The sequence below is a fragment of the Canis aureus genome, chromosome 25, assembly GCF_053574225.1.
Source record: "Canis aureus isolate CA01 chromosome 25, VMU_Caureus_v.1.0, whole genome shotgun sequence".
In the NCBI taxonomy this organism is placed as follows: domain Eukaryota; kingdom Metazoa; phylum Chordata; class Mammalia; order Carnivora; family Canidae; genus Canis; species Canis aureus.
In genome coordinates this window covers 6,582,649-6,608,231 of record NC_135635.1, presented here as the reverse complement: position 1 = coordinate 6,608,231, position 25,583 = coordinate 6,582,649, and the positions used below count along the sequence as shown (strand labels likewise).

The following is a 25,583-nucleotide window of genomic DNA, read 5'->3' as shown; positions in this document are numbered from 1 at the left end:
CTTCAGTTCTGCCAACCACTCTTCTTCATTTTCTTTTCTCTCAGGCCTTCTCCCACACACTCTTACTCTACCTGTGTGTTAGTCTTTCCCCCTCCTTTTTGCACTTCCACTTCTCACTGTTTTCTTCTCCCTCTCCCTTTCTCATATTTGGTGTGGGTGTCTGCTATTCAGTGATCTCTGACTGGACACCCCTCTCTTCTCTGAGTCTTTAAATATTTCATGTTGCCTATCTTAATTTTAGAAGAGACCTGCCCCATTCCTGTCACTTCTTTTCACTTTGGATTCCCTCTAGGTGATTTCCTGATACGTCAAGGCAGTAGGCCATTTCCATCATCCGTACTTTGGGATGCACCCCTAGAACTTGTCCCTAGAACTCGTCTTCAGGGCCGAGAGAGGGCAGGGAGGTCCAAGAGCAATGTTTAACCGGAGAAGTGGCTTGGGATCATGGGACCAGTGGTCTGTTGCGGCTGAGGTCAGAGTCTGGGCAAGGGAAGGCAGTGAGCTATGCTCCAGACAAGCCTGGGACCTGTCCAAGAAGACACTGAAGCTCAACCTAAGAAGACTCTAGGATCCATAGTAGTATATAAATGCTTATTGTGCTTCATTGTACCAGAAAGAATACCTGGTGATAAGTGGCATCTAGCCCTGGTAAATACTGGGGTTAATCAGTCAAGCATTTGTATAAATAAATAGGACAATGACTTGAAAATCACATCATACCTCATTCTGTGGGTTGGCTGGTGATGATGTTTTATCATTGAATCACTGCAGCAAATAATAGAGAAAATCTCAATGTGTCTGAATAACTGGTCCACGGAGGATGGTCTGACCTGCTGGTCCACTCTGGAAGATAGTTGTGGTGGTACCATGTCAGTTCTTCGACATTCATAATGTAGATGATGAATGTTCACTCAAAAAATACTACTACCTTGCATATGTACTGCACTTTAACTGTCACATATTCCACTTATTAATAGACATAGTTTTTCCCACTTTTCATACTATATGTTTTGACCTTCTCAAGACTTTTAATTCTATCCCAGGGCTGAGTTTTAGCACCTTGAGTAGAAAATCACACGCTCTCTTAATTGTCACTTGAAGAATCACCAGCAAGAAAATAATAAAAAAATCATATTCCTTTAGCTATAGACAATCCCTTATTATTATACAACATAAAACTTGTTCTTGTAGTTTTTTCCAAAACAGAATTTTCTGAAACTAGAAATCAGAAATTGTTGCTAAGTGGTCTGAAACTAATGGTGAACCTCTAAAATATCATTTTGTTGGTGGTCTTAATAATGGCCATAGTAATATGTAAATTGATGTCTCTCTACTTTTAGAAATATTTGTGAGATTTTGCTTATAAACCAGAAGAGGATTATGGGATTTCTTCTGCCAAGGGTGTAGATATAAAATAATTAACCATCCATGACCCCTTGGGTTTCTTGTTTAAAGAGTCTAGTGTATGTAACCTCATTTAAATTCATAATAATATATTAAATACTTCATATACGCCATGAGTTTTTATTGTAATTTAATTATTTAATCTAATCTAATCGAAGAACCTCTGGTAAGTTATGTTGGCAATGCAGTTGAGCAGAGTTTGGCAAGGAGAGAGGAACAGGGAGGAAGTTTTCAGCTGTGGGTCCAGATTGGCTTCAGAATGGTTAATTACACATACTGTTCTGATTCCTTTTAGAACTATTTGCAAGGAAGATATAATTTTTCAAAAATTCCAAGAGCCTCTCTGCAGGGAGTGATTTGTGTTGGAGGTGCAGCCAATAGGATGGTGGGAGTAGGAGTATTTATGTGGCTTACCCCTTATGACTTAATGGGGTAAGAGAATACAATGCTAGATACTGTTAGGGGTGGGTAGGGAAGGAATAAGTTCTTCCATATTCCCGATGTTTCCTTCCACATGGCTGAAACTGTGATAACATAACATTCTTGACCTTTCTCTTCGTCATTCGCACCCTCCCATGGGGAGTGGAGTGGCTTACTGAATTGGTGATTTTAGGAGAAATCAAGCATGAGTTTTCTATCCCTTTCCTCTCACTTTCCCCTTGGGAGTGAGTGGCCTTCTTCAGAGCAGACTCTATCCGTGGTTAGAGAGACTTTGTGGTTGTATAGTCCTGCCAGTTACAGGGCAATAGGTTTGTCTGTTTAACTCTGCTTCTGGATTAGGAAGCCCAATTGCTGGAATGTCTGCTTTGTTATAATAAAGGTGCTGTTTTAGCCTCTACCTGCAAACTGTCTCACTGCTCAGATGATTCAGAACCAGATGGGAAGAGCAGTGTTATTTGCTGGACCCCTCAAAATCCCTACTGGTATTAGCAGTAGCTTAATCACATATATGGAAATAAAATTCAAAGAAAGAAATGTGATAGAGCTTTGATTAAAATGACAAGAAACCATGAGTGACAATGATGTCTGAGATGATCCCGAGAGGGAAAGTTCTGCTGATAGAAATATGCTGAATTCTTAAAGTACAGCGCTGGTGAGTTAAGGGAGAGAAAAGTATATTCCATGATCACAGGAGCACAAAGAACAAAGTCTGCTTTTTTAGACTAGATTGATGGGAAAATGTTACAAAAACATTTAAGTTTAGGACAAGCACAAATGGTAGTTAGAGGAACTTTCTGTCCCACAAGGGCTTTAAACAATGATACAAGTGCCTCAGGGTCTAGGTTCCCGGTCTGTAGGTTTTATTTCAATGAAAGTCCAGTATGTCATGTCTGGTTTAGACTTGGTCCAGTACAAAGACAGAGGACACACACCCAGCCTGAATCGTTATCAGTGTCCTCAGGAGGATCAATGATTCCTCCTCCTAACCTCCTTTCTTAGTTAATGGTATTATTTGAACCCTTAGTACTTTAAATCAGAAACCACAAAGTCACCTTGCACTCCCCTTTTTCTAACCCCCATATTATATTAAGTCCAGATAATCTCCCCTTACCCTCCTACAGACACCCTGAAGTGCAGCCACAGCTCACATTCCCCCACAAACACCATAATTGTCTAGGCCTTCAAGTATCTGTATATGCTCTTCTGTCTTTCAGAAATTCACTCTTCATGCATTTTCTCTATTCAGCAAAATCTTGCCTTTACAAGACCAACCTCAAGTCCGCATTGCATAATTGAAGCCTTCTGCCACTCTTGCCCAGTTCTGCCCATCTGAAGTTTCACTTGTTCCTGCAGTTCTAGAGGAAACACTGATTACATGCTATTTAATCTCTGTCTTTCTATTATGAGCTCCGTAACCACAGACATTATACATCCATATCTCTGGGAAGACTGCCTAGCACATAGCAGTCTTCAAATACATTTACTGAAAGAATAGTAGAATAAATGACCACCTGAATTCCAACTTTCTACATTATTTAATGTTGCCAGTGGCATCAACTTTAGAAATAAACTTCCATAAACCTGTTTTTTTCCTTATAAAATGAGGAAAAACACATTTATCTGTATGGTTGTTTGAAGATTACCAGGAAATTTATTCATTCAATCAAAAATGTGTGTGCATGTCCCAAGAAACAAAGAATCGAAATGGGCAGAAGACATGAACAGGAATTTCTCCAAAGAAGACATACATATGGCCAACAAGCACATGAAAAAATGCTCCACATCGTTTGTCATCAGGGACATATAAGTCAAAACCACAATGAGATACTGCCTCACACCAGTGAGAATGGTGGAAATTAACAAGGCAGGAAACAACAAATATTGGACAGGATGTGGAGAAAGGGGAACCCTCTTGAACTGTTGGTGGGAATGCGAACTGGAGAACAGTGTGGAAGTTCCTCAAGAAGTTAAAAATAGAGCTACCCTAGGAGCCATCAATTGCACTATTGGGTATTTACCCCAAAGATACTGATGTAGTGAAATGTCAGAACGCCTGAGCCCCAATGTTCATAGCAGCAATGTCCACAATAGCCAAACTGTGGAAAGAGCCAGATGTCCTTTGATAGGTGAATGGATAAAGAGTATGTGGTATAGGCCACCAGCAAGATGGCAGAGGAGTAGGGTCGTCATCTCACCTGTCCCCACCAAATTACCTAGATAACTTTCAAAACATCCTGAAAACCTACAAATTCGACCTGAGATTTAAAGAGAGAACATCAGGAAAGCTAAGAAAAAAAGAGTTTTCGCTTCTAACATGGTAGGAAGGTGGAAAAAAAAAAATCAAGCAGGGAGGGACACCCTGAGGAGCTGGGCTAAAGCCCTGTGGGAAAGCCTCTGGGACAGGAGAGCCCAGCCCCGGAGAAGCAGGAACTTTAAATATCCATACTGGATTCTTCCCAGACGGAAAGGCACTTAGCAGGGAAATCGAGTAGAATCGCAGGAGGGGCAGTGGAGACTCCAGTCTCCTGGAGCCACTAACAGAAGTGCGCCGGGGGTAGAGTGCACCGATCTCGGTAAAGGGCTGGAGCGTGCACCCAGTGGGGCCGTGGAGAGAAGCCCGTGGATCAGGCGGGGGCTGCGGGCGGAGGGGGCTGCACCCTGCTGCCTTTGGGGCCAGAGCCCGGAGCGATTCCAGCAGCACAGGCCCCGGATCCCAGGGCTCCAGGTGGACACAGCCCAGGGTCCTGCGCTTCCCCCGGGACAGGCGGAGGCGGGGAGGGCACAGGACAATGAGGACGCTCCAGCCTCCTGGTGGCCCCCAAGCTAGATCAGCACCCCGCCACCCCGGGAGCATCCAGGCCAGTGTGGACTGGGTGGGAGCTGTGGTAGTTTCCGCGGGAGCTGACTCCAAGGCTGGAGAGCTGGCCGCCGCCACTGTTCTTGTTCCTCCTGGTGTGCCTGGGATGGAGCGGGGCTGCGAGGGAGCAGGGGCCTCACGGGGTATACAGCTCCCACTGAGCCCAGCACCCAGCGGGGGGGGGGGCATCTCCCCCAGGTGCACACACCTGAGAATCAGCACAGCAGGCCCCTCCCCCAAAAGACCTGCTGGAAGGACAGGGGAAGACCAAATGTTTGATCCAGCAGCGCTGGAAAGCTCCAGGTGAAATCAAGGGATTTACAGTATATAGAAATAGAGGATACTCCTTTGATTTTTTTCTTCCTTTTTCCAGTATAACTCGTTTTTATATCAGACTGGAAGGGAAGGGAGAAGAAATGGGTAGGAAATATCAAAAAGGGAGACAGAACATGAAGACTCCTAACTCTGGGAAACGAACTAGGGGTGGTGGAAGGGGAGGGGGGTGGGGGTGAATGGGTGATGGGCACTGAGGGGGGCACTTGATGGGATGAGCACTGGGTGTTATTATGTATGTTGGCAAATTGAACACCAATAAAAATAAATTTATTATTAAAAAAAAGGAAAAGAAAAAAATTTCCAATTTTTTTCTCTTTTCCCATCTTGACTATAATACTTTACCAGGTCTTCATTTTTAAGATTCTTCCTTTTTGACTTTCATATTTCTACAAATTACAGGTCCTAGATATATTTTCCACTCTAGAATCCCCTCAACATACTCAACTTAATTTTGGGAGATATACAAGATATGTTTTTTGTGTGTTTGTTTGTTTTGTTTTTTGTTTTCTCTGCCTCATTTTGTTCTACAGTGGTGGAAGTTAATACCTTCTAAAACATGACCAGCACGCACCTGGAACCAACTGGTATAACGTGCTTGTTCATTCTGTGAGATTCCTCATTCCCCTTCTGCCCCCCTGTTATCTCATTTATGTTTTGGTGGTCAAAGTTTGTGGCCCTCTACAAGTATTTCTGGTTTATATAAATTTGGACTGAGCATCTTCTAACATACAGAACTTAATATACTCAGAACCAATAGGATCAGCCTCTAGGACCCCTCAGGTAGACTACATTCTCGCTCCACTACTACTTTGTCACCACCACCTCTCCCAGACCCTCCTCCTTTTTTTTATTCTCTTTTTTTTCCCCCCTCTGTACTTTTGGTTTTTTCTCTTTTCTTTTTTTCTCTTCTTCTTTGGGGTTCTTGGCCTTTTATTTTTTACTACTTTGTTTTAAAATTTGTTTTTCACTTTAGTGGTCCTTTTGTTTTATTTCGTTCTGATCTTTGTTTTCAATTTCTGGTCTCTGATCTCATCAGAATCATCTAGGGTGAAATTTACTTAAGTCATGGTTGATATTCTTTACTCAGCCTACTCATTCAGCCACTGTGCACTGAGCAAAATGACTAGAAGGAAGAACTGACCACAAAAGAAAGAATCAGAAATGTACTCTCTGCCACAGAGTTACAGAACTTGGATTACAATTCGATGTCAGAAAGCCAATTCAGAAGCACAATTAAAAAGCTACTGGTGGCTCTGGAAAAACGCGTAAAGGAATCAAGAGACTTCATGACTGCAGAATTTAGATCAAATCAGGCCAAAATTAAAAATCAATTAAATAAGATGCAATCCAAACTGAAGGTCTTAAAGACAAGAATTAATGAGGTGGAAGAAAGAGTGAGTAACATAGAAGACAAGTTGATGGCAAGGAAGGAAGCTGAGGAAAAAAGAGAAAAACAATGAAAAGACCACGAGGAAAGGTTAAAGGCAATGAATGACACCCTCAGAAGGAAAAAATCTATGGATAATTAGGGTTGCAGAGAGTGCCGAGGGGGCCAGAGGGCCAGAAAGTATATTTGAACAAATCATAGCTGAGAACTTCCCTAATTTGGGGAGGGAAATGGATATTCAGATCCAGGAGATAGAGAACTCCCCCCCTAAAATCAATAAAAACCATTCAACACCTCAACATTTAATAGTGAAACTCGCAAATTCCAAAGATAAAGAGAAAATCCTTAAAGGAGCAAGAGACAAGAGATCCCTAACTTTGTTTAGGGATCCCTAACTTTGATCTTTGGGGAGAAATGGGGAGAAATATTAGATTAACAGCAAACCTCTCCAGAAAGACCTGGCAGGCCAGAAAGGGCTGGCAGGATATTCAGGGTCCTAAATGAGAAGGACATGCAGCCAAGAATACTCTCTTCAGCAAGGCTCTCATTCAGAATAGGAGAGATAAAGAGCTTCCAAGATAGGCAGATACTGAAAGAATATGTGACTGCCAAACCAGCTTTTGCAAGAAATATTAAGGGGGACCCTGTAAGAGAAAGAGGAATCTCAAAGAAATAATCCACAAAAACAGGGACTGAATAGGTATTACAATGACACTAAATTCGTATCTTTCAATAGTAACTCTGAAAGTGAATGGGCTTAATGATTCCATCAAAAGAGGCAGGCTTTCACACTGGATAAAAAAGTAAGACCCATCTATTTGCTGTCTACAAGAGACTCACTTGAGACCTAAGGACACCTCCAGCCTGAAAATGAAAGGTTGGAGAACCATTTACCATTCAAACAGTCTTCAAAAGAAAGCAGGGGTAGCAATCCCCATATCAGATAAATTAAAGCTTATCCCAAGGACTATAGTAAGAGATGAAGAGGGCCACTATATCATACTTAAAGGATCTATCCAACAAGAAGACCTAACAATCATGAATATTTATGCCCCTAATGTGGGAACTGTCAAGTATATCTATCAATTAGTAACCAAAGTAAAGACATACTTAGATAATACACTAATACTGGGAGACTTCAACATGGCACTTTCTGCAAATGACATATCTTCTAAGCACAACATCTCCAAAGAAATAAGAGCTTTAAATGATACGCTGGACCAGATGGATATCACAGATATTTCCAGAACTTTGCATCTGAACACAACTGAATACACATTCTTCTCAGGTGCACATGGAACATTCTTCAGAATAGACCACATACTGGGTCACAAATCAGGTCTCAACTGATACCAAAAGATTGGGAATGTCCCCTGCATATTTTCAGACTACAATGCTTTGAAACTAGAACTCAATTACAAGAAGAAATTCAAATACGTGGAGGTTAAAGAGCATCCTGCTAAAAGATGAAAGAGTCAACCAGAAAATTAGAGAAGAATTAAAAAGATTCATGGAAACTAATGAGAATGAAGATACAACCATTCAAAATCTTTGGGATACAGCAAAAGCAGCCCTAAGAGGGAAATACACCGCAATACAAGCATCCCTCAAAAAACTGGAAGAAACTCAAATACACAGGCTAACCTTGCACCTAAGGGAACTAGGGAAAGAACAGCAAATAAAACCTACACCAGCAGAAGATGAAAGTTAATAAAGATTTGAGCAGAACTCAATTAAATAGAGACCAGAAGAACTGTAGAACAGATCAACAAAACAAGGAGTTGGTTCTTTGAAAGAATTAATAAGATACATAAACCACTAGCCAGCCTTATTAAAAAGAAAAAAGACTCAAATAATAAAATCACGAATGAAAAAGGAATGATCACAACCAATACCAAGGAAATACAAATGATTTTAAAAATGAATTCTGAGCAGCTATACACCAATAAATTAGGCAATCTAGAAGAAATGGATGCATATCTAGAAAACCACAAATTACCAAAACTGGAACAAGAAGAAATAGAAAACCCGAACAGGCCAATAACCAGGGAGGAAATTGAAGGACTCATCAAAAAACTCCCAAGACACAAAAGTCCAGGGCCAGATGGCTTCCCAGGGGAATTCTATCAAACGTTTAAAGAAGAAACAATATCTATTCTACTAAAGCTGTTCCAAAAGATAGAAAGGGATGAAATACTTCCAAACTCGTTCTATGAGGCCAGCATCACCTTAATTCCAAAACCAGACAAAGACCGCACCAAAAAGAATTATAGACCAATATTCCTGATGAACACAGATGCCAAAATTCTCAACAAGATACTAGCCAATAGGATCCAACAATACATTAAGAAGATTATTTACCATGACAAACTGGGATTTATCCCCAGGATGCAAGGCTGGTTCAACACTCATCAAGCAATCAACGTGATAGATCATATCAACAAGAGAAAAAACAAGAACCGTATGATCCTCTCAACAGATGCAGAGAAAGCATTTGACAAAATACAGCATCCATTCCTGATCAAAACTCTTCAGAGTGTAGGGATAGAGGGAACATTCCTCAGCATCTTAAAAGCCATCTACAAAAACCCCACGGCAAATATCATTCTCAATGGGGAAAGCCCGAAAGCCTTTCCCCTAAGATCAAGAACAAGACAGGGATGTCCAGTCTCCCCGCTCTTATTCAACATAGTAATAGAAGTCCTAGCCTCAGCGATCAGACAACTAAAAGAAATAAAAGGCATTCAAATTGGCACAGAAGTAGTCAAACTCTCCCTCTTTGCAGATGACTTGATACTGTACGTAGAAAACGCAAAAAACTCCACCCCAAGATTGCTAGAACTCACATAGCAATCCGGCAATGTGGCAGGATACAAATCAATGCCCAGAAATCAGTGCCATTTCTATACAGTAACAATGAAACTGAAGAAAAAGAAATGAAGGAATCAATCCCATTTACAATTGCACCCCAAAGCATAAGATACCTAGGAGTAAACCTAACCAAAGAGGTAAAGGATCTATACTCTAAGAACTTCAGCACTTCTGAAAGAAATTGAGGAAGACAGAAAGAAATGGAAAAATATTCCATGCTCTTGGATTGGAAGAATTATATTGTGAAAATTTCAATGCTACCCAGGGCAATTTACACGTTCCCTATCAAAATACCATGGACTTTCTTCACAGTGTTGGAACAAATAATCTTAAGATTTGTGTGGAATCAGAAAATACCCTGAATACCCAGGGAAATATTGAAAAAGAAAACAAGAGCCGGGGGCATCACAGTGCCGGATTTCAAATTGTACTCCAAAGCTGTGATCATTAAGTTGGTGTGGTACTGGCACAAAAACAGACACATAGATCAATGAAACAGAATAGAGAACCCAGAAATGGGCCCTTAACTCTATGGTCAACTAACATTTGACAAAGTAGGAAAGACTATCCACTGGAAAAAAGCACAGTCTCTTCAATAAATGGTGCTGGGAACATTGGACATCCACATGCAGAAAAATGAAACTAGACCACTCTCTTTCACCATACACAAATATAAACTCAAAATGGATGAAAGAGCTAAATGTGAGACAAGATTCCATCAAAATCCTAGAGGAGAACACAGGCAACACCCTTTTTGAACTTGGCCACAGCAACTTCTTACAAGATAGGTCTCTGAAGGCAAGGGAAACAAAAGCAAAAATGAATATTGGGACTTCATCAAGATGAAACACTTCTGCATAGCAAAAGAAACAGTCAACAAAGCTAAAAGACAACCTACAGATTGGGAGAAGATATTTGCAAATGACATATCAGAGAAAGGGCTAGTATCCAAGATCTAGAAAGAACTTATTAATCTCAACAGCAAAGAAACAAACAATTCGATCATGAAATGGGCAAAAGACTTGAACAGAAATCTCACAGAGGAAGACATAGACATGGCCAACATGCATATGAGAAAATGTTCTGCATCACTTGCCATCAGGGAAATACAAATCAAAACCACAATGAGATACCACCTCACACCAGTGAGAATGGGGAAAATTAACAAGGCAGGAAACAACAAATGTTGGAGAGGATGCGGAGAAAAGGGAACCCTCTTACACTGTTGGTGGGAATGTCAACTGGTGCAGCCACTCTGGAAAACTGTGTGGAGGTTCCTCAAAGAGTTAAACACAGAACTGCCCTATGACCCAGCAATTGCACTGCTGGGGATTTACCAGCAGATTTAAGATACAGATGGAGTGAAACGCCGGGACACCTGCACCCCGATGTTTATAGCAGCAATGTCCATATCCAAACTGTGGAAGGAGCCTCGGTGTCCATCGAAAGATGAATGGATAAAGAAGATGTGGTCTATGTATACAATGGCATATTATTCAGCCACTAGAGATGACAAATACCCACCATTTGCTTCAACATGGATGGAACTGGAGGGTATTTTGCTGAGTGAAGTAAGTCAATCGGAGAAGGACAAACATTATATGGTTTCATTCATTTGAGGAATATACAAAATAGTGAAAGTTATTATAGGGTAAAGGAGAGAAAATAAGTGGGAAATATCAGTGAGGGAGACAGAACATGAGGGACTCCTAACTCTCGGAGATGAACAAGGGGTAGTGTAAGGGGAGGTGGGCGCAGGGATGGGATGACTGGGTGACAGGCACTGAGGGGGGTACTTGACGGGATGAACACTGAGTGTTATATGTTGGAAAATGAAACTCCAATAAAAAATACACAAAAATATTAAAACCGGTCAAAATAACCGTTTAGGACTCCAGGATCTAGGGTCAGATTTTGAGGTCTGGCCTACCACCCTTTTCCCAGTCATTACCTTAAGGAAAGCCAAATGTATCAGGATAAATCAGAGCTGATCCTGGGGATTCTACTTGACAGAGAGAAGGTATTCTTTCTTTCCTTTTGGATTTGGAAAAATTTGGATTAAAAACATAATGGGATACTCTGAAAATTAGTCAACATAGAGGGAGTCAGAGTCAAAGGATGAAAAGAGAAAGAGGAAACAAAAAGTCATGGTGGCAACTTTTGTACATTGAACACAGATACACTCAAAATCTTACTCTGGACTTTTATATTACATAAACCAATAAATATATTTGTTGTGTAAAAAAGTATGTGGTATAAATATACAATGGAATATTACTCCGCCATCAGAAAAGATGAATACCCACCATTTGCTTTGATGTGGATGAAACTGGAGGGTATTATGCTGAGTGGAATACATCAATCAACATATGGTTTCACTCATGTGTGGAATAAAAGAAATAGTGAAAGGGATTATAAGGGAAAGGAGGGGAACAGAGTGGGAAAAATCAGAGAGGGAGACAATCCATAACAGACCCCCAACTCTGTGAAACAAACAAAAGTTTGTGGAAGCGCCGGGGATGGGGGGGATGGATGGAGTAACTGTGTGACCAATACTGAGAAGAGAACTAGATGGGAGGAGCCCTGGGTGTTATACTATATGTGGGCAAAATGAATTTAAATAAAATATGTATATCACACAGAACAGTATTTGTACTAGGGAAAGTGCTCAACAAATCTAAAGTCTCCTCTTCCAGGTCTCTGGATAAATAAAAAATATTAGACGGGATGAGCACTGGGTGTTATTCTGTATGTTGGTAAATTGAACACCAATAAAAAATAAATTTATTAAAAAAAATAAATTATATAACCTTGAAAAAAAATAAATGTCAGTAATGCTCCAAATGCCTGAAGCCTTTTAAACACTGAATCTGCAAATTAAAAATGTATTTCTAAGCATTGTTATATTCTGGCAGAGCATGCAGTACAATTGAAGGTAGAGATAATTCACAGTTTAACTGTACTATGATATAGTTAAGAGCTCCACTAGGGCTTCAATAAAATATGTGATATCTCAGAATAATACAATAATGAAATACTCAGGCAAAATATGTATAGCAAGAAAAAATATCAGGTTCAAGAAAAAATATCTTCTAATGACTGAGAGATTCAGAGGTGGTTCTTGGACAAGTGCATTTGTATAAAAGAAAACGTGGCCAATCTAAACAGGAACATGGATTAAGCCTAGAAAGTCTGAAACCAAATGAAATTATACCTAATCTTTGAAGAAGATTTTAGGAAAAAAGAATGTGCCCCTAAAGAGGTATTCTTTTAGTAAATGAAATAATTACTAGATACGTGATTATGGTGATACAAAGGATAGATACCATGATGAAAACCAGTTTCTCATCAATATTTAATAAAAAGGTTGAAATTCCTGTCCCCACTTGGACAATAAACATATATATTAGAGGCACCAAACTCTATACTGGCCGATACCCAATAAATTTGAAATCAAATTTATAAAATAAAAAAATGTTAACTCATTGGGGCTTCTTTGGAAATTGAGTGAAGATTTCCATTGCTTCTCAAGACTGAGAGCTAAGACCCAGGCTGAAAAATCTCCTAATAAAATTAGATCAACAGGCAGCCTTCAGGAAGAAGGCAATGGCATCCACCCTCCTGATTCCAGCTCAGACAAGGTAAGGTTCACTGTAAAGGGGGTAATCAATTTCTAACTAACAGGGACAATGATGATTTAGAAATCAGATTTGAGGGGATCCCTGGGTGGCTCAGCAGTTTAGCTCCTGCCTTTGGCCCGGGGCGCGATCCTGGAGTCCTGGAATCGAGTCCCAGGTCGGGCTCCCGGCATGGAGCCTGCTTCTCCCTCCTCCTGTCTCTGCCCCGCCCCTCTGTTTGTGTCTATCATAAATAAATAAATAAATCTTTTTTAAAAAAAAAAGAAATCAGATTTGAAAAAGCAAAAGGAGGGCTATTAATCTTTCAAAGATATAGACATGATGAAAACCTCTAGAAAGGAATGAGGGTGAACCCTGGATTTGGCCTTGCTAAAAGAGAATGGCAACCAGGATCTATAGAGCTCTTTGTTAGTGAGACATCCACAACCAGAGATCAGGAAGATGCACAACTTAGAGTTGTTTGGAAGATTTTCCACCTATCTGCGGAGGGAGAGAACCAAGTAGTTGTATCTAGCTAGATGGGGTCTCACATCAAAATTATTGGAGACAGTAAACTACAGTGAGCCTGTTCACCAGGAGCAAAAAGTGAGATTAGAAAGACGTTGTAAGACAGAACCATTGTCTGCCGGGCCTCACTCTGCATCCTACTGCATCAGCTCCATCATTAGAAAGATAGAAACAAATCCTTACAAGGCCAGAAAGATATCCTTGGTGTTCCTTCTGAATTTACACATTATTTGGGAATGCCGGTAATTGTGGCAGTTTTGAAGATTTTCAGATTTGAGAGGTAACTTTGGAGTGCCATGATTTTCACTAACACATGAACTTTGAGGAATTTAGGAATAAAATTAGAAGGCAACGGGTAACAGATTTTTGCCATGGAGGACCTAACAAAGTTGTACAGACCAAAGCATATGGATGCATGGTAGAGAAGGCATGTGGAAGACAGATGTAAATGATTTCTAAGGAAGGACAACCAATCATCACTGAGAGTCCCTGGAGGCTTCTTCTGCTGGCAACTCTGTTACAACTTAGCAACCCATGTCAATGTCTTACAAACTCACTGCAGAAGTGTTTCTACAGACCTACAATTTCCCCTGTTATCTATTTTAAGTCCATTCCAGTATCTTTTTCTTAAGTGATATGGACACTGAGTAGTCTCTTTGCTCCTCACTGGGTGTGGTCATAACTGGCCCACAACAGAGATTTAGCCCATTGAGGTAAATTGTAGAAATGTTCTAAATTCTCTCATTGTTTTTCAGTCTTCTGCCTTCTTTTTGGTTCAGCTACCTATTTGCTCCTGGATACACTTCTATCTCTCCACATAACTCTGAACCTGAGGCTCTCTGGAGTGCCTGCAGTCCGTGACAATGACCTGGCCTGGCCAACACGTGTTATGCATGTGCCAATGCTGAGCATGGCAGGTGTTTGTGATGGGCTAGATTCCTGTGATGTGCAAAAGGTAAATGTAGGTTACATGCTCTCCCAGAAGATCCTTCCTATTGATCTGAACTAATGGGAGACACCATAAATAATGGAATTACCAAAAATAACCTCAATTTCATATCATAGCTGAAGTTCTAACTTCATATGTTGCCTGTCTCCATCCCATAGGACTTGCTCTTCCTTGGCCTTCTCCATTCACTATCTGAGCCCTAATGTGAACTTACTGTCCCATTAGAACCTATAGTGAAACCAGACTACACGTGTTGCTCTTTTCCCTTAATGCAGTCACCTGCCATATGGAAACTTAAAGAGTAAAACAACCAAAAAACCAAGGGAAAGAGAGAGGAAATGATATGCAAAGGTATGCCTAATGATCTTCTTCTGAATGTTGAGGGCCTGTGTATATGTCCAAAGAGGGATGAATAAGAAATTGAAGAGGAGACTTTAGTAACCAAGAATTATTCAACATGGGAAGATTAGATAATTTCAGCTGTTCCGTGGTATTAGTGAATCTCAGCTAATTTGCATTTTAAATTTTGAGAAAGAAATCTGGAATGACTCTAAGGAGCTTAGAGAAGAAAGAGAGAAAAAGTGAGAGATTGTGAGAGAGAGGAGGGAGAGAAATCTGTACTGATAGAATAGAAAAGAAAAAAAAGCTAAAGTCAGAAAGATTCCTAGACTAACAAATGGATGATTTTAAAAGGTGGATACTTACATATTTAGACATCACAAATATCTGGAACCTGGTATCTCACCTTATAGGGAAGCAGTGAGGCTAAGGGGCTAAGGACAGGGACTTTAGAGGCAAGCATACCTGAAATTCAATCTTGGCATTGTCACTTATAATGTGCAGTTGGCTAGCTGAGTCACAAGTTTTGTCTCCTACAAAATAAGGATTAGCTAAAATAACATGTAATTAGAGGTTGCCATATATTGCACATTAAAAAACATTAGATGTGATCTCTGTTTCTTCTCCCTCTCTCTGTGGTTTCACTTCACATGTGCAAGGACTACTGTAAACATCTGGCCAGCTTCCCACATGCAGAAACCATGAGAAAGAGGAGGATCTCACATGCAGAAACCATGAGAAAGAGGAGGATCTCCTTATTCCTAATGGTTCCTGCCTCTCTCTGTCAGGAGGATCTTTCCATCTAACTCAGTTTTAACCCCCAAATATTTGAGTCCCATCCCCCCCATTTGAGTCCCATTTACTCTTAAGCCGGCTTACAGAAACATTGCAAAAACATCAGCCTTAAGCTCTGGAGCACAATCACTAAGAGAGGATCATCCTTGAATCACTTATCAGCCTCTCTTTCTCCAGGGAACAAGAAAGCAAAATACCAGGTAATGCCAACATGCACAAACACCAAGTGGAAGGGTCGAGAGAAGAAATGAGAAAAAGTAGTCCTAGACATAGTGGAGAAATCCCACCCACACTAAACAAAAAAGGAAAAAAGTTAAAGCCCAAGAGAGAACTGGAGAGAGACTGCAATAGAGAGAAGAAAGTAGGAAAAGTTTTCACATGTCATAAAATGGTGTATATGTGGAAAAGTTAGGAACAGGTGACCCTGCAGGGAAGGGACAGAGAGAAGCTCATCAGGAGACAGAGAACTAAGGACCCAAATCATGGCACAGAATAAATGAGGAGAAAAGCCAAAGGTGGAAAAAGAGACTGAGAGGGTGACTAGGCAGGCTAGGCATAGCTCCCTGGTCATTTGGAATCAGAATCAAATAGCCAGGTATTAAGGTACTGCTCCCTCAAGTTCTGGAAATGAAATACTGAGCTTCTGGATTGTCTCCCTCTCTGCATCAGTTACAGACGGGTCTTTGCAAACCAGACTGGCCCCACCAGACACATGCAAGGCACGTGCCCCTCATCCAGAGGCATGAGCACTGCTGGGCAGACTCTGAGAGCCTGATGGAAACTCAGGGGGGTGATTCAGAGAACAGAGTAGTCGGGAGAGAATTAGAAAAGCAGAGACGGAGGTAGGCAACTAGAGAGGGAAAAATGGACAAGCTGGAGGTTAATGGAGTCTCCTTCATGGCCTCCGTGTGCAGACCCTTGGTGGCATCTGCACACAGGTGGTCACTGAGGGAACCAGGGGGATTAATCTCTGAAGGATGCCATCCAAGTCAGGGTCAGCTTTCACTGCAGAAGTGAGCACGTTCACTGACCTTCTCCATGGGCTTTGGTAAATGAAGGCGATGACATTGGCTGTGCTGATCTCAGGCCCGGAAGAGGGATCCACAGTCACAGAGTGAGGGTGCAGTGAATTCTGCTCCAAACCAGAAGCTTGTTTATAGGGCAAGGAGTATATGCACACAGGCAGGTGTGAGATTCTAACCGGTTACTGTGAGGAGCCAAGTGTAATAAGGCCAATAACTAACTTTGTGAGGTATTACCATTCTAACTGGATCTCCAGGGATAGTCTCATACCAGTTCATTCCAATGCTCCCTTGTGAGGCTATGTCCATGGCAGGTGGCCTGGTGTATAGAATAGTCTCAGGTTTTCCCACAAAAGTTCTGGTCCATTGACCTGATAATATGATAGACAAAGTGGCCCAGAAGTATCATTATCCCCATGTCCTCAGCTTCAAATCCTGAAGCCTTTTAACTCTAATCTATCAATTTTATTTTGAAATCATTTTCTAGCTAGGGTTTCTGATGACGTAGGCAGAGCTCCCTGTGTCCCCAGTGAAATACTTTTTCATACCATTATGCTGCATTCAACAGAATAATAAACATTGGGTGGGTACCCACTCTGCTCCAGTCAACTTTTTAAATGATGTCAATAGGGTGGTAAACACACAGTCACATGCTCCCCTTGGTAACATGCTCCCCTCCTAACCAGCGTCCTCTACCACTCCCTGATCACACTTCCTTTCTTCAGATCTGCAGAACTTTTTTTCTCCTGATCCACCCACTGCTCTTCTAAGATCCAGCCTGCTCAGCACTGAATTAGATTGTGCAAAACCTAAGAAAACTGCAGTCATCCTCACATCCCCTCAATCTCTAATGCTCTTCTTTGTACTCCTGGAGAGCTTGGACTCCTATAAAGTTGAATTTTCTGATGCTGTTGTCCTGACTCATTCTAAATACGCAGATTGCTTCTTCTCTGAACTCCACCAAACCTCCACCACCATTTTCAAATTAACACCTAATTCAGGGGCACACGAGGGGCTCAGTGGCTGAGTGTGTGGAATTGTGAAACCTCCAGTTTTGCTTTTCATTTTCTTTTTTTAAAAATATTTTTATTTATTTATTTATTCATAGAGATGCAGAGAGAGAGAGAGAGAGAGGCAGAGACACAGGCAGAGGGAGAAGCAGGCTCCATGACTTGATCCAGGGTCTCCAGATCACGCCCTGGGCTGCAGGCGGCGCTAATCCGCTGCGCCACCGGGGCTGCCCTGCTTTTCTTTTTCAAGATTGCTTTTGGCGGGGGGTGGGAGTGAATGGGTGACGGGCACTGGGTGTTATTCTGTATGTTAGTAAATTGAACACCAATAAAAAATAAAAAAAAATAAAAAAAAAAGATTGCTTTTGCTATTTGGGGTCTTTGGTGGTTCCACATGATTTTTAGGATTTTTAAAATCTACTTCTCTGAAAAATGCTGTTGGTATTTTGATAGGGATTGCATGAAATGTGTAGATTGCTTTGAGCAGAATGGACATTTTATTGATATTTGTTCTTTCAATTCATGAGCATGGAATGTCTATTTCTTTGCGTCATCTTCATTTTTATGAAGTATTCCTAAGCTAATCACTTAGCTTTATGATTAAAAGTGTGTTATGTTTCTTTCATTTCATCACCCATGAAAATAATATTTTTCCTTTACTTTTTTATTTATCCAAGCAGATTTAATGTCATAAAATTTTTCATAGGATTATCTTAGAATTTCGGAAGCTTGTGTTATTAGTCTACTGCTATGTAACAAATTGCCACAAATTCAGGGACTCAAAACAAGACAAATATATTATCTTTCAGTTTCCTTGGGTCAGGAGTCTGGGTATGGTTAGCTGGGTATTCTGCTTAGGGTTGACATCAAACTGTCAGCCAGGCTGTGATTTTCATCTGAGGCTTGGGATCCTCTCCCAAGCTCACTGGTTGTTGGTAAAATCCATTTCTTTGCAGTTGTACCACTGAGGTACCTACCTCCTTGCTGGCTGTTAGTCAGGCCTTGCTGTCAGTTTCTGAAGGCTGCCCATAGGTCCTGGCCACATGGCCACCACAGGCAGTTCACAATGTTGATGTATGCTCTCTTCCAGGCCTGCTAGAGTGTTATCTTTGACTTCCAGCTCCTCTCTAGTCCACTACAGTGGAGTTTTTTATAAGATAATTTTAAACTTTGACTTTTATTGTTGAGAAGACAGCTGTCAATCTAATTGTGTTTCTTTTGTGTCTTTTGTTGTTTTTAAAAATATTTTATTTATTTATTCATAAGAGAGAGAGAGACAGAGACAGAGACATGGGCAGAGGGAGAAGCAGGATACATGCAGGCAGCCTGATGTGGGCCTCCATCTCAGGACTCCGGGATCATGACCTGAGCCAAAGGCAGATGCTCAACTGCTGAGGCATCCAGGTATCCTTAATTCTGCTTCTTTTGAAAGGAATTTTTCTTTTCTTCAGGCAGCTGTTAAATTTTCCCTCTTTGTCTCTTTTTCAGGAGTTCTAATGGTGTGCCCACGTGTGTATTTCTTTTTATAAATGATATACAATGGGTTCACTTAAGGCCTCTTTAACCCGTGAAGTGATGTCCTTCAGTTTAGGAAATATCTTGGAAAAAGATTTCCAAGATCTTCAGATTTGGAAAAATATCTCTTCAGATATTGTATTTGCTCTGTCCATTCTTTCCTTCATCTTCTTTATGACATATCTCCCATTTTACTAATCCTCTTATCAGCTCTTCCTAGATATGCTCAAATGCAGATCTCCCCATTCCTTTTTAGTTAGTGCTTAGTGACTTCACATGGATGTTTTAAAACATTTTTGACAGGTTTTGTTGTTCTTAGTGATGTAGTTAGTCTAAATTACATTGGTCCCTCAATATCAGAAACAGAAGGCCTCTTATAACTCATTCGGTAACATCTGTAATTTTGTGCTTTCGTTCTTTTTTTTTTTGTATATTTTTTACTGGAGTTTGATATGCCAACATATAGGCTAACACTCAGTGCTCATCCCGCCAAGTGCCCCCCCCCCCCGTGCCCATCACCCAGTCACCCCAAACCCCTGCCCACCTTCCTTTCCACCACCCCTTGTTCATTTCCCAGAGTTAGGTGTCTCTCATGTTTTGTCACCCTCACTGATGTTTTCACTCATTCCCCACTTATTCCCTTTCACTAATTTTTATATTCCGCAAATGAATGAAACCATATAATGTTTGTCCTTCTCCGATTGACTTATTTCACTCAGCATAATACCCTCCAGTTCCATCCAAGTTGAAGCAAATGGTGGGTATTCATTGTTTCTAATGGCTGAGTAATATTCCATTGTATATGTAGACCACATCTCCTTTATCCATTCATCTTTTGATGGACACCGAGGCTCCTTCTAGAGTTTGGCTACTGTGGACATTGCTGCTATAAACATCAGGGCACAGGTGTCCCGGCATTTCACTGCATCTGTATCTTGGTGGTAAATACCCAGTAGTGCAATTGCTGTGTCGTAGGGCAGTTCTATGTTTAACTCTTTGAGGAACCTCCACACAGTTTTCCAGAGTGGCTGCACCAGTTCACATTCCCACCAACAGTGCAAGAGGGTTCCCCTTTCTCCACATCCTCTCCAACATTTGTTGTTTCCTGTCTTGTTAATTTTCCCCATTCTCACTGGTGTGAGGTGGTGTCTCATTGTGGTTTTGATTTGTATTACCCTGATGGCCAGTGATGCGGAGCATTTTCTCCTCTGCTTGTTGGCCATGTGGATGTCTTCCTCCGTGAAATTTCTGTTCATGTCTTTTGCCCGTTTCATGATTGGATTGTTTGTTTCTTTGCTGTTGAGATTAATAAGTTCTTTCTAGATCTTGGATACTAGCCCTTTCTCTGATATGTCATTTGCAAATATCTTCTCCCATTCTGTAGGTTGTCTTTTAGTTTTGTTGACTGTTTCTTTGGCTGTGCAGAAGCCAAAGAAAGATGAAGTACAATAATTCATTTTTGCTTTTGTTTCCTTGCCTTCATAGATGTATCTTGCAAGAAGCTGCTGTGGCCAAGTTCAAAAAGGGTGTTGCCTATGTTCTCCTCTAGGATTTTGATGGATTCCTGTATCACATGTAGATCTTTCATCCATTTTGAGTTTATCTTTGTGTATGGTGTAAGAGAATGGTCTAGTTTCATTCTTCTGCAGGTGGCTGTCCAATGTTCCCAGCACCATTTATTGAAGAGACTGTCCTTTTTCCAGTGGATCGTCTTTCCTGCTTTGTCAAATATTAGTTGACCATAGAGTTGAGGGCCCATTTCTAGATTCTCTATTCTGTTCCATTGCTCTGTTTGTCTCTTTTTGTGTCAGTACCACAGTGTCTTGATGATCCACAGCTTTGGAGTACAACTTGAAATATGGCATTTTGATGCCCCTGGCTCTGGTTTCCTTTTTCAATATGCCCCTGGCTATTTGGGGTCTTTTCTGATTCCACACAAATCTTAAGATGATTTGTTCCAACACTGTGAAGAAAGTCCATGGTATTTTGATAGGGATTGCATTGAATGTGTGAATTGCCCTGGGTAGCATTGACATTTTTATAATATTAATTCTTCCAATCTAAGAGCATGGAATATTTTTCCATTTCTTTCTGTCTTCCTCAATTTCTTTCAGAAGTGCTGTAGTTCTTAGGGTATAGATCCTTTACCTCTTTGGTTAGGTTTACTCCTAGGTATATTATGCTTTGGGGTGCAATTGTAAATGGGATTGACTCCTTAATTTCTCTTTCTTCAGTTTCATTGTTAGTGTATAGAAGTCCCACTGATTTCTGGGCATTAATTTTGTATCCTGCCACACTGCTGAATTGCTATATGAGTTCTAGCAACCTTGGGGTAGCGTCTTTTGGGTGTTATATGTACAGTATCATGTCATCTGCAAAGAGAGAGATTTTGACTTCTGTGCTTTCATTCTTAATATTGTTTAAGTATGTTTATTTTTTATCAGTCATGCGACAGACCTGCAAAACTACTAATTCTAAAAATTTAATCAATCTTTAGATTTGTTTGAATCAATATATTACATGCATTTTTATCCATCTATATTCTTTGCACAGTCTATTATTCTGTGATTCAATTGGTAGCCTAATTTATTACTTTTTAACACTTTTTTTCCCTAATAAGAGAGCATTGCTCTAAGTATATCCCACAAAATTATAATTAGTTCCATTACTAATTTTGGGTTTGTAAAATTTTCCAGTTAGTATCATAATCAATTCTGTTGTTGAAACCCTGACGTGAGGTATCAGTTAAAAGGAACTGACGTAAATAGGCACTTAGTGGGAAATTTTGTTAGGCATTAGACTAACAAATGCTTTAATGCTTGCTATATCTGTGGTTTCAGATGTTGACATTTCTTTTCATGTCCTTGTTTTTCTCTCCTTTGCTGTCCTTTTTGGTTTCCCTTTAGGCTCTTTAAATAGGGTCTGAGCATTGCAGTTCTTTCAGCTGTGATCTTTGAAAGTTTCCACCATATTGATGTAGTGGTTAGGTAAAGGGGAGCAGAAGCATTCCATAGTCCTATGATTAGGTCTTCCAGTGTGCCTGTACCCCTGGGCTGTAACACTCAATGGTCTTTCACAGTGTTGTGTGGGTGTGTCTCTGTGTCTGTGTCTCATGAATCCTTCCCTAGATTCGTTAGGATCTCATAAGATAGTTTTCCTTGAGGCCAGACAGTGCTCTCTGGGCTTCTTTCTAAAGGTTAACTTGTCCCTTCTCCCTGCTGATCACAAGGGGATTTTTTCCTAATCTTCATCATGAGAATCTGGTGAAGCTTCTGGAACTAAAACTCATGAATCTATGAGGGTTCCACGAAGGGCAGACCCTTAGGAGTTTTTATCTCTGAAGTTAGCCCATTCCCAGTCTCCAATAAGTAGTCGATGCCCCTCTAAGTATTCTGGCCAGTATCCAGTTACAGTTTCTACTCTCAGAAAGCTGTCATTTTCTGTGTTCACCTGTTTCCCAGTTTTTGGGGTGGTGCTTTCCCCTGTGCCTTTAATTCTCTGATAGATCTAAGAAGTGTTGTTGACGTTCCCTTGGTTTACCCTTGGTTTTTGGTGACGGTGGAAGTGACAATGTCCAAGCTCTTTACTCTTTCCATGTTGGACCAGACTTCTCTTCCTTCTTTGATAAGTGGGAGAATTAGAATTCTGTTTCTTAATTTCCAACCATATGGGTTTCCTTCTAGTTAACTTTTTGATATTGATTTCTAACTTAAGTGCCTTATCGTCAGAGAACTTGGTCTGTGTGACTTCATTGACATGATTTGAGATTTGCTCTATGGAGTAGTATATGTTCTATTTTGAGATATTTTCAATTTGTGTTTGGTAATATGTGCCTGCTACCTTTACTAGGTTACTGTGCTGGGGGGAAATGGTTGGTATACTTAAATAGGAATAATGAGGTGCTTACAAGGATGTGGGAGGGTTAAGAGGAATCAAAAAGGGATGGTGAAGCATCCTGGCCTCTCAAGAGAAATGAATTGTTAGCACCTTATGAGGATAGGGAAGGGAGCTGTAGGAGAAGGCCACCCGACAGTAACTCTGGGACACCAGGGAAGGACCAGGACAATAACATCCTCAAATATTCTCCTGCCTTCCTCTCTCCTACTAAGTAACTCTTGATTGAGGCCAACCAGGATGTAGGTGGCAAGAAAACCCAATGAGGCAACCAACAAAGGTTTGTCTACCAGGACTCAGACCAGAGGAAAAGGTGTGTATTTAGTTCTAGAGGGGCAAAAGAAAATATGTAGCATGCATAAAAGGTAGAGTGGACCATCTGGATGGGGAAATATATGCGTTGGTGAAAGAAGGAGATTAATAAAGTGAATGAGAAAAATGTTGACATTTTAGGAAGTATTCCCATAAGTATTCCTACATGGTTTTCAGGGTTTGCACTAAATGGCATTTGCAGGAGTCTTACTGCAAATGAGCAAAGGTGATGAATATTAGTTTTCAGTTAGGCAAGAATGTGAGATTGATGGGAACAAGGGAAAGATGACTACTGAGTAGACGAGGTTTGGGTTGAAGTAACATTGGAAAAGGAAAGATTTTAAGTGAGTCCATGCTAGTGGCTCATAGGAGGACATTATTGGGTAGAAAAGTCCTGTAACTTGATAAACCTATGGGTAGAGTAAGCTCAGATAGAGACAAACATAGAGGTTTTAGAGTAGGTTTTTTTTTTTTTTAATTACAACTACTTATATAGATTGTTGCCATGGCAGTGCTAACAGGAATCATCATGTTTATCACAGTAAACCAAATGTTTATTTTTATATAGAATTCTGTATTCTAAATTCTTGGTTTTATCTTGCCTCTTCTTTTTCCAATATTAATATCTTTCATCATCTTCTTCATTCTGTTCTTTAAATACTTCATCTCCTTACCAGGGTTACTCAACCTCAGTGCCAGTGATTTCTTGGGCTGCATAACTCTTTATTGTGATGGCTGTTCTATGTATTATAGAATGTTCAGCAACTTCCCTGGCCTCTACCTACTAGGTGCCAGTAGCACACATCCTTTTCCTGTTGTGACAACTAAAAACTGTTTTCAGATATTGCCAAATACCTCCTGGGCAAGAGAATCATCTCTGCTGAGAACCCATGCTCTAGACTTTAGGTAACTGACTAGGGGGGATCCCTGGGTGGCGCAGCGGTTTGGCGCCTGCCTTTGGCCCAGGGCGCGATCCTGGAGACCCGGGATCGAATCCCACATCAGGCTCCTGGTGCATGGAGCCTGCTTCTCCCTCTGCCTGTGTCTCTGCCTCTCTCTCTCTCTCTGTGACTATCATAAATAAATAAAAATTAAAAAAAAAAAGAATAAAACTGACTAGGGGTAGGAAAAAAAGAAGAGGTGTGAGCAGAGCCTCAAGAAATGTAGTGTATTATAAATAAAGCAAGACACAGGAAGGAATCTTCATGGAGAAAAGGGAAACATTTAAACTGCAGAACATGCATCCAGGCCAGTGACAAGTTTTCTATGTAGGTGTCTCTATAGAAGGGATTCCAGAATGACATATTCTCAAGAAAGATGCCATTGATCAGCCCAAAGAGCCAGGCAGTACTCACCAGCTTCACATAGACCTGTGACTCATGATCTGGGCATAGCTGAGTGGGTGGCAGATAGCAACATAACCGTCATAGGCCATAAAAGCCAAGAGGGTGCACTTGGCCACACCTACACCAAAAACCAGATACATTTGGGTCAAGCAGAGGCAAAGGAGATATTCCTTGATCACCAGGTGGATCAGCATCTGTGGGATAGTGGTGGTGATGAAGCAGACATCCAGGAAGGACAGGTGGCCAAGGAAGAAGTACATGGGGCTGTTGAGCCTGGGGTCTGTCCAGGTGATGAAGATGATAAGGCCATTCATGGACATGGGGAGCAAAGAGTAGTGCCTGAGTGGAAGAGGAGCTCTGCTCAAAGCCCATGAGGATAAACTCTGTCACTGTGATCCTATTCCTAAGTTCCACCATCTGTGACCTGCTTGAGGAGGGAGGACAGGAAAAGCACACATGAGATAGTTGTGTATAGATGCTACCTAGTTGTATAAAAAGTTTGAGGACAAAGGAATGAAAACCAGGAATTTTAGCATACTCCACATGTATCCATATTGTCATGAACACTGAAAATGCTAGCTGTCAAAATATAGGAACCATTTGACAATATTTTGAAGGAAACTGTAAGGAAGACTCAAGGGGTCTTGAGTTGGGGTGACTCAAGCAGTTAAACATCTGACTTAATCTCAGGTCATAATCCCAGACTCCTGGATGACGTCCCCCATCTGGCTCTCCACTCAGTTGTGAGTCCGCTTCTTTTTCTGCCTCTCACCCTGCTCCTATGCTCTTTCTCTCATATATCAAGAAAATCTTTTAAAAAAACCCCAAAGACTCGAATAGAATCAATTTTATGGATTTGTTTGAGAAAGAGAGAAAGCACACATGAGTGGGACGGGCAAAAGGAGACTGAGAATCTCACATAGACTTGATGCTGAGCACAACGCCTGATGGGGGCTTGAT

General features: G+C 40.9%; 1 long non-coding RNA gene and 1 pseudogene across 1 annotated transcript in view; both read right to left on the bottom strand.

Annotated features, from left to right (window-relative positions):
* Positions 1–846, bottom strand: part of LOC144296914 (uncharacterized) — a 67,212-nt gene extending 66,366 nt beyond the window's left edge. The window contains exon 1 of the long non-coding RNA XR_013363843.1: positions 721–846. This is a non-coding gene — a long non-coding RNA (uncharacterized LOC144296914). The remainder of the gene's footprint in view (positions 1–720) is intronic.
* A 15,573-nt stretch (positions 847–16,419) lies between these two features.
* On the bottom strand, positions 16,420–25,307 carry LOC144297732 (olfactory receptor 10AD1-like; annotated as a pseudogene).
* Positions 25,308–25,583: the final 276 nt, after the last annotated feature.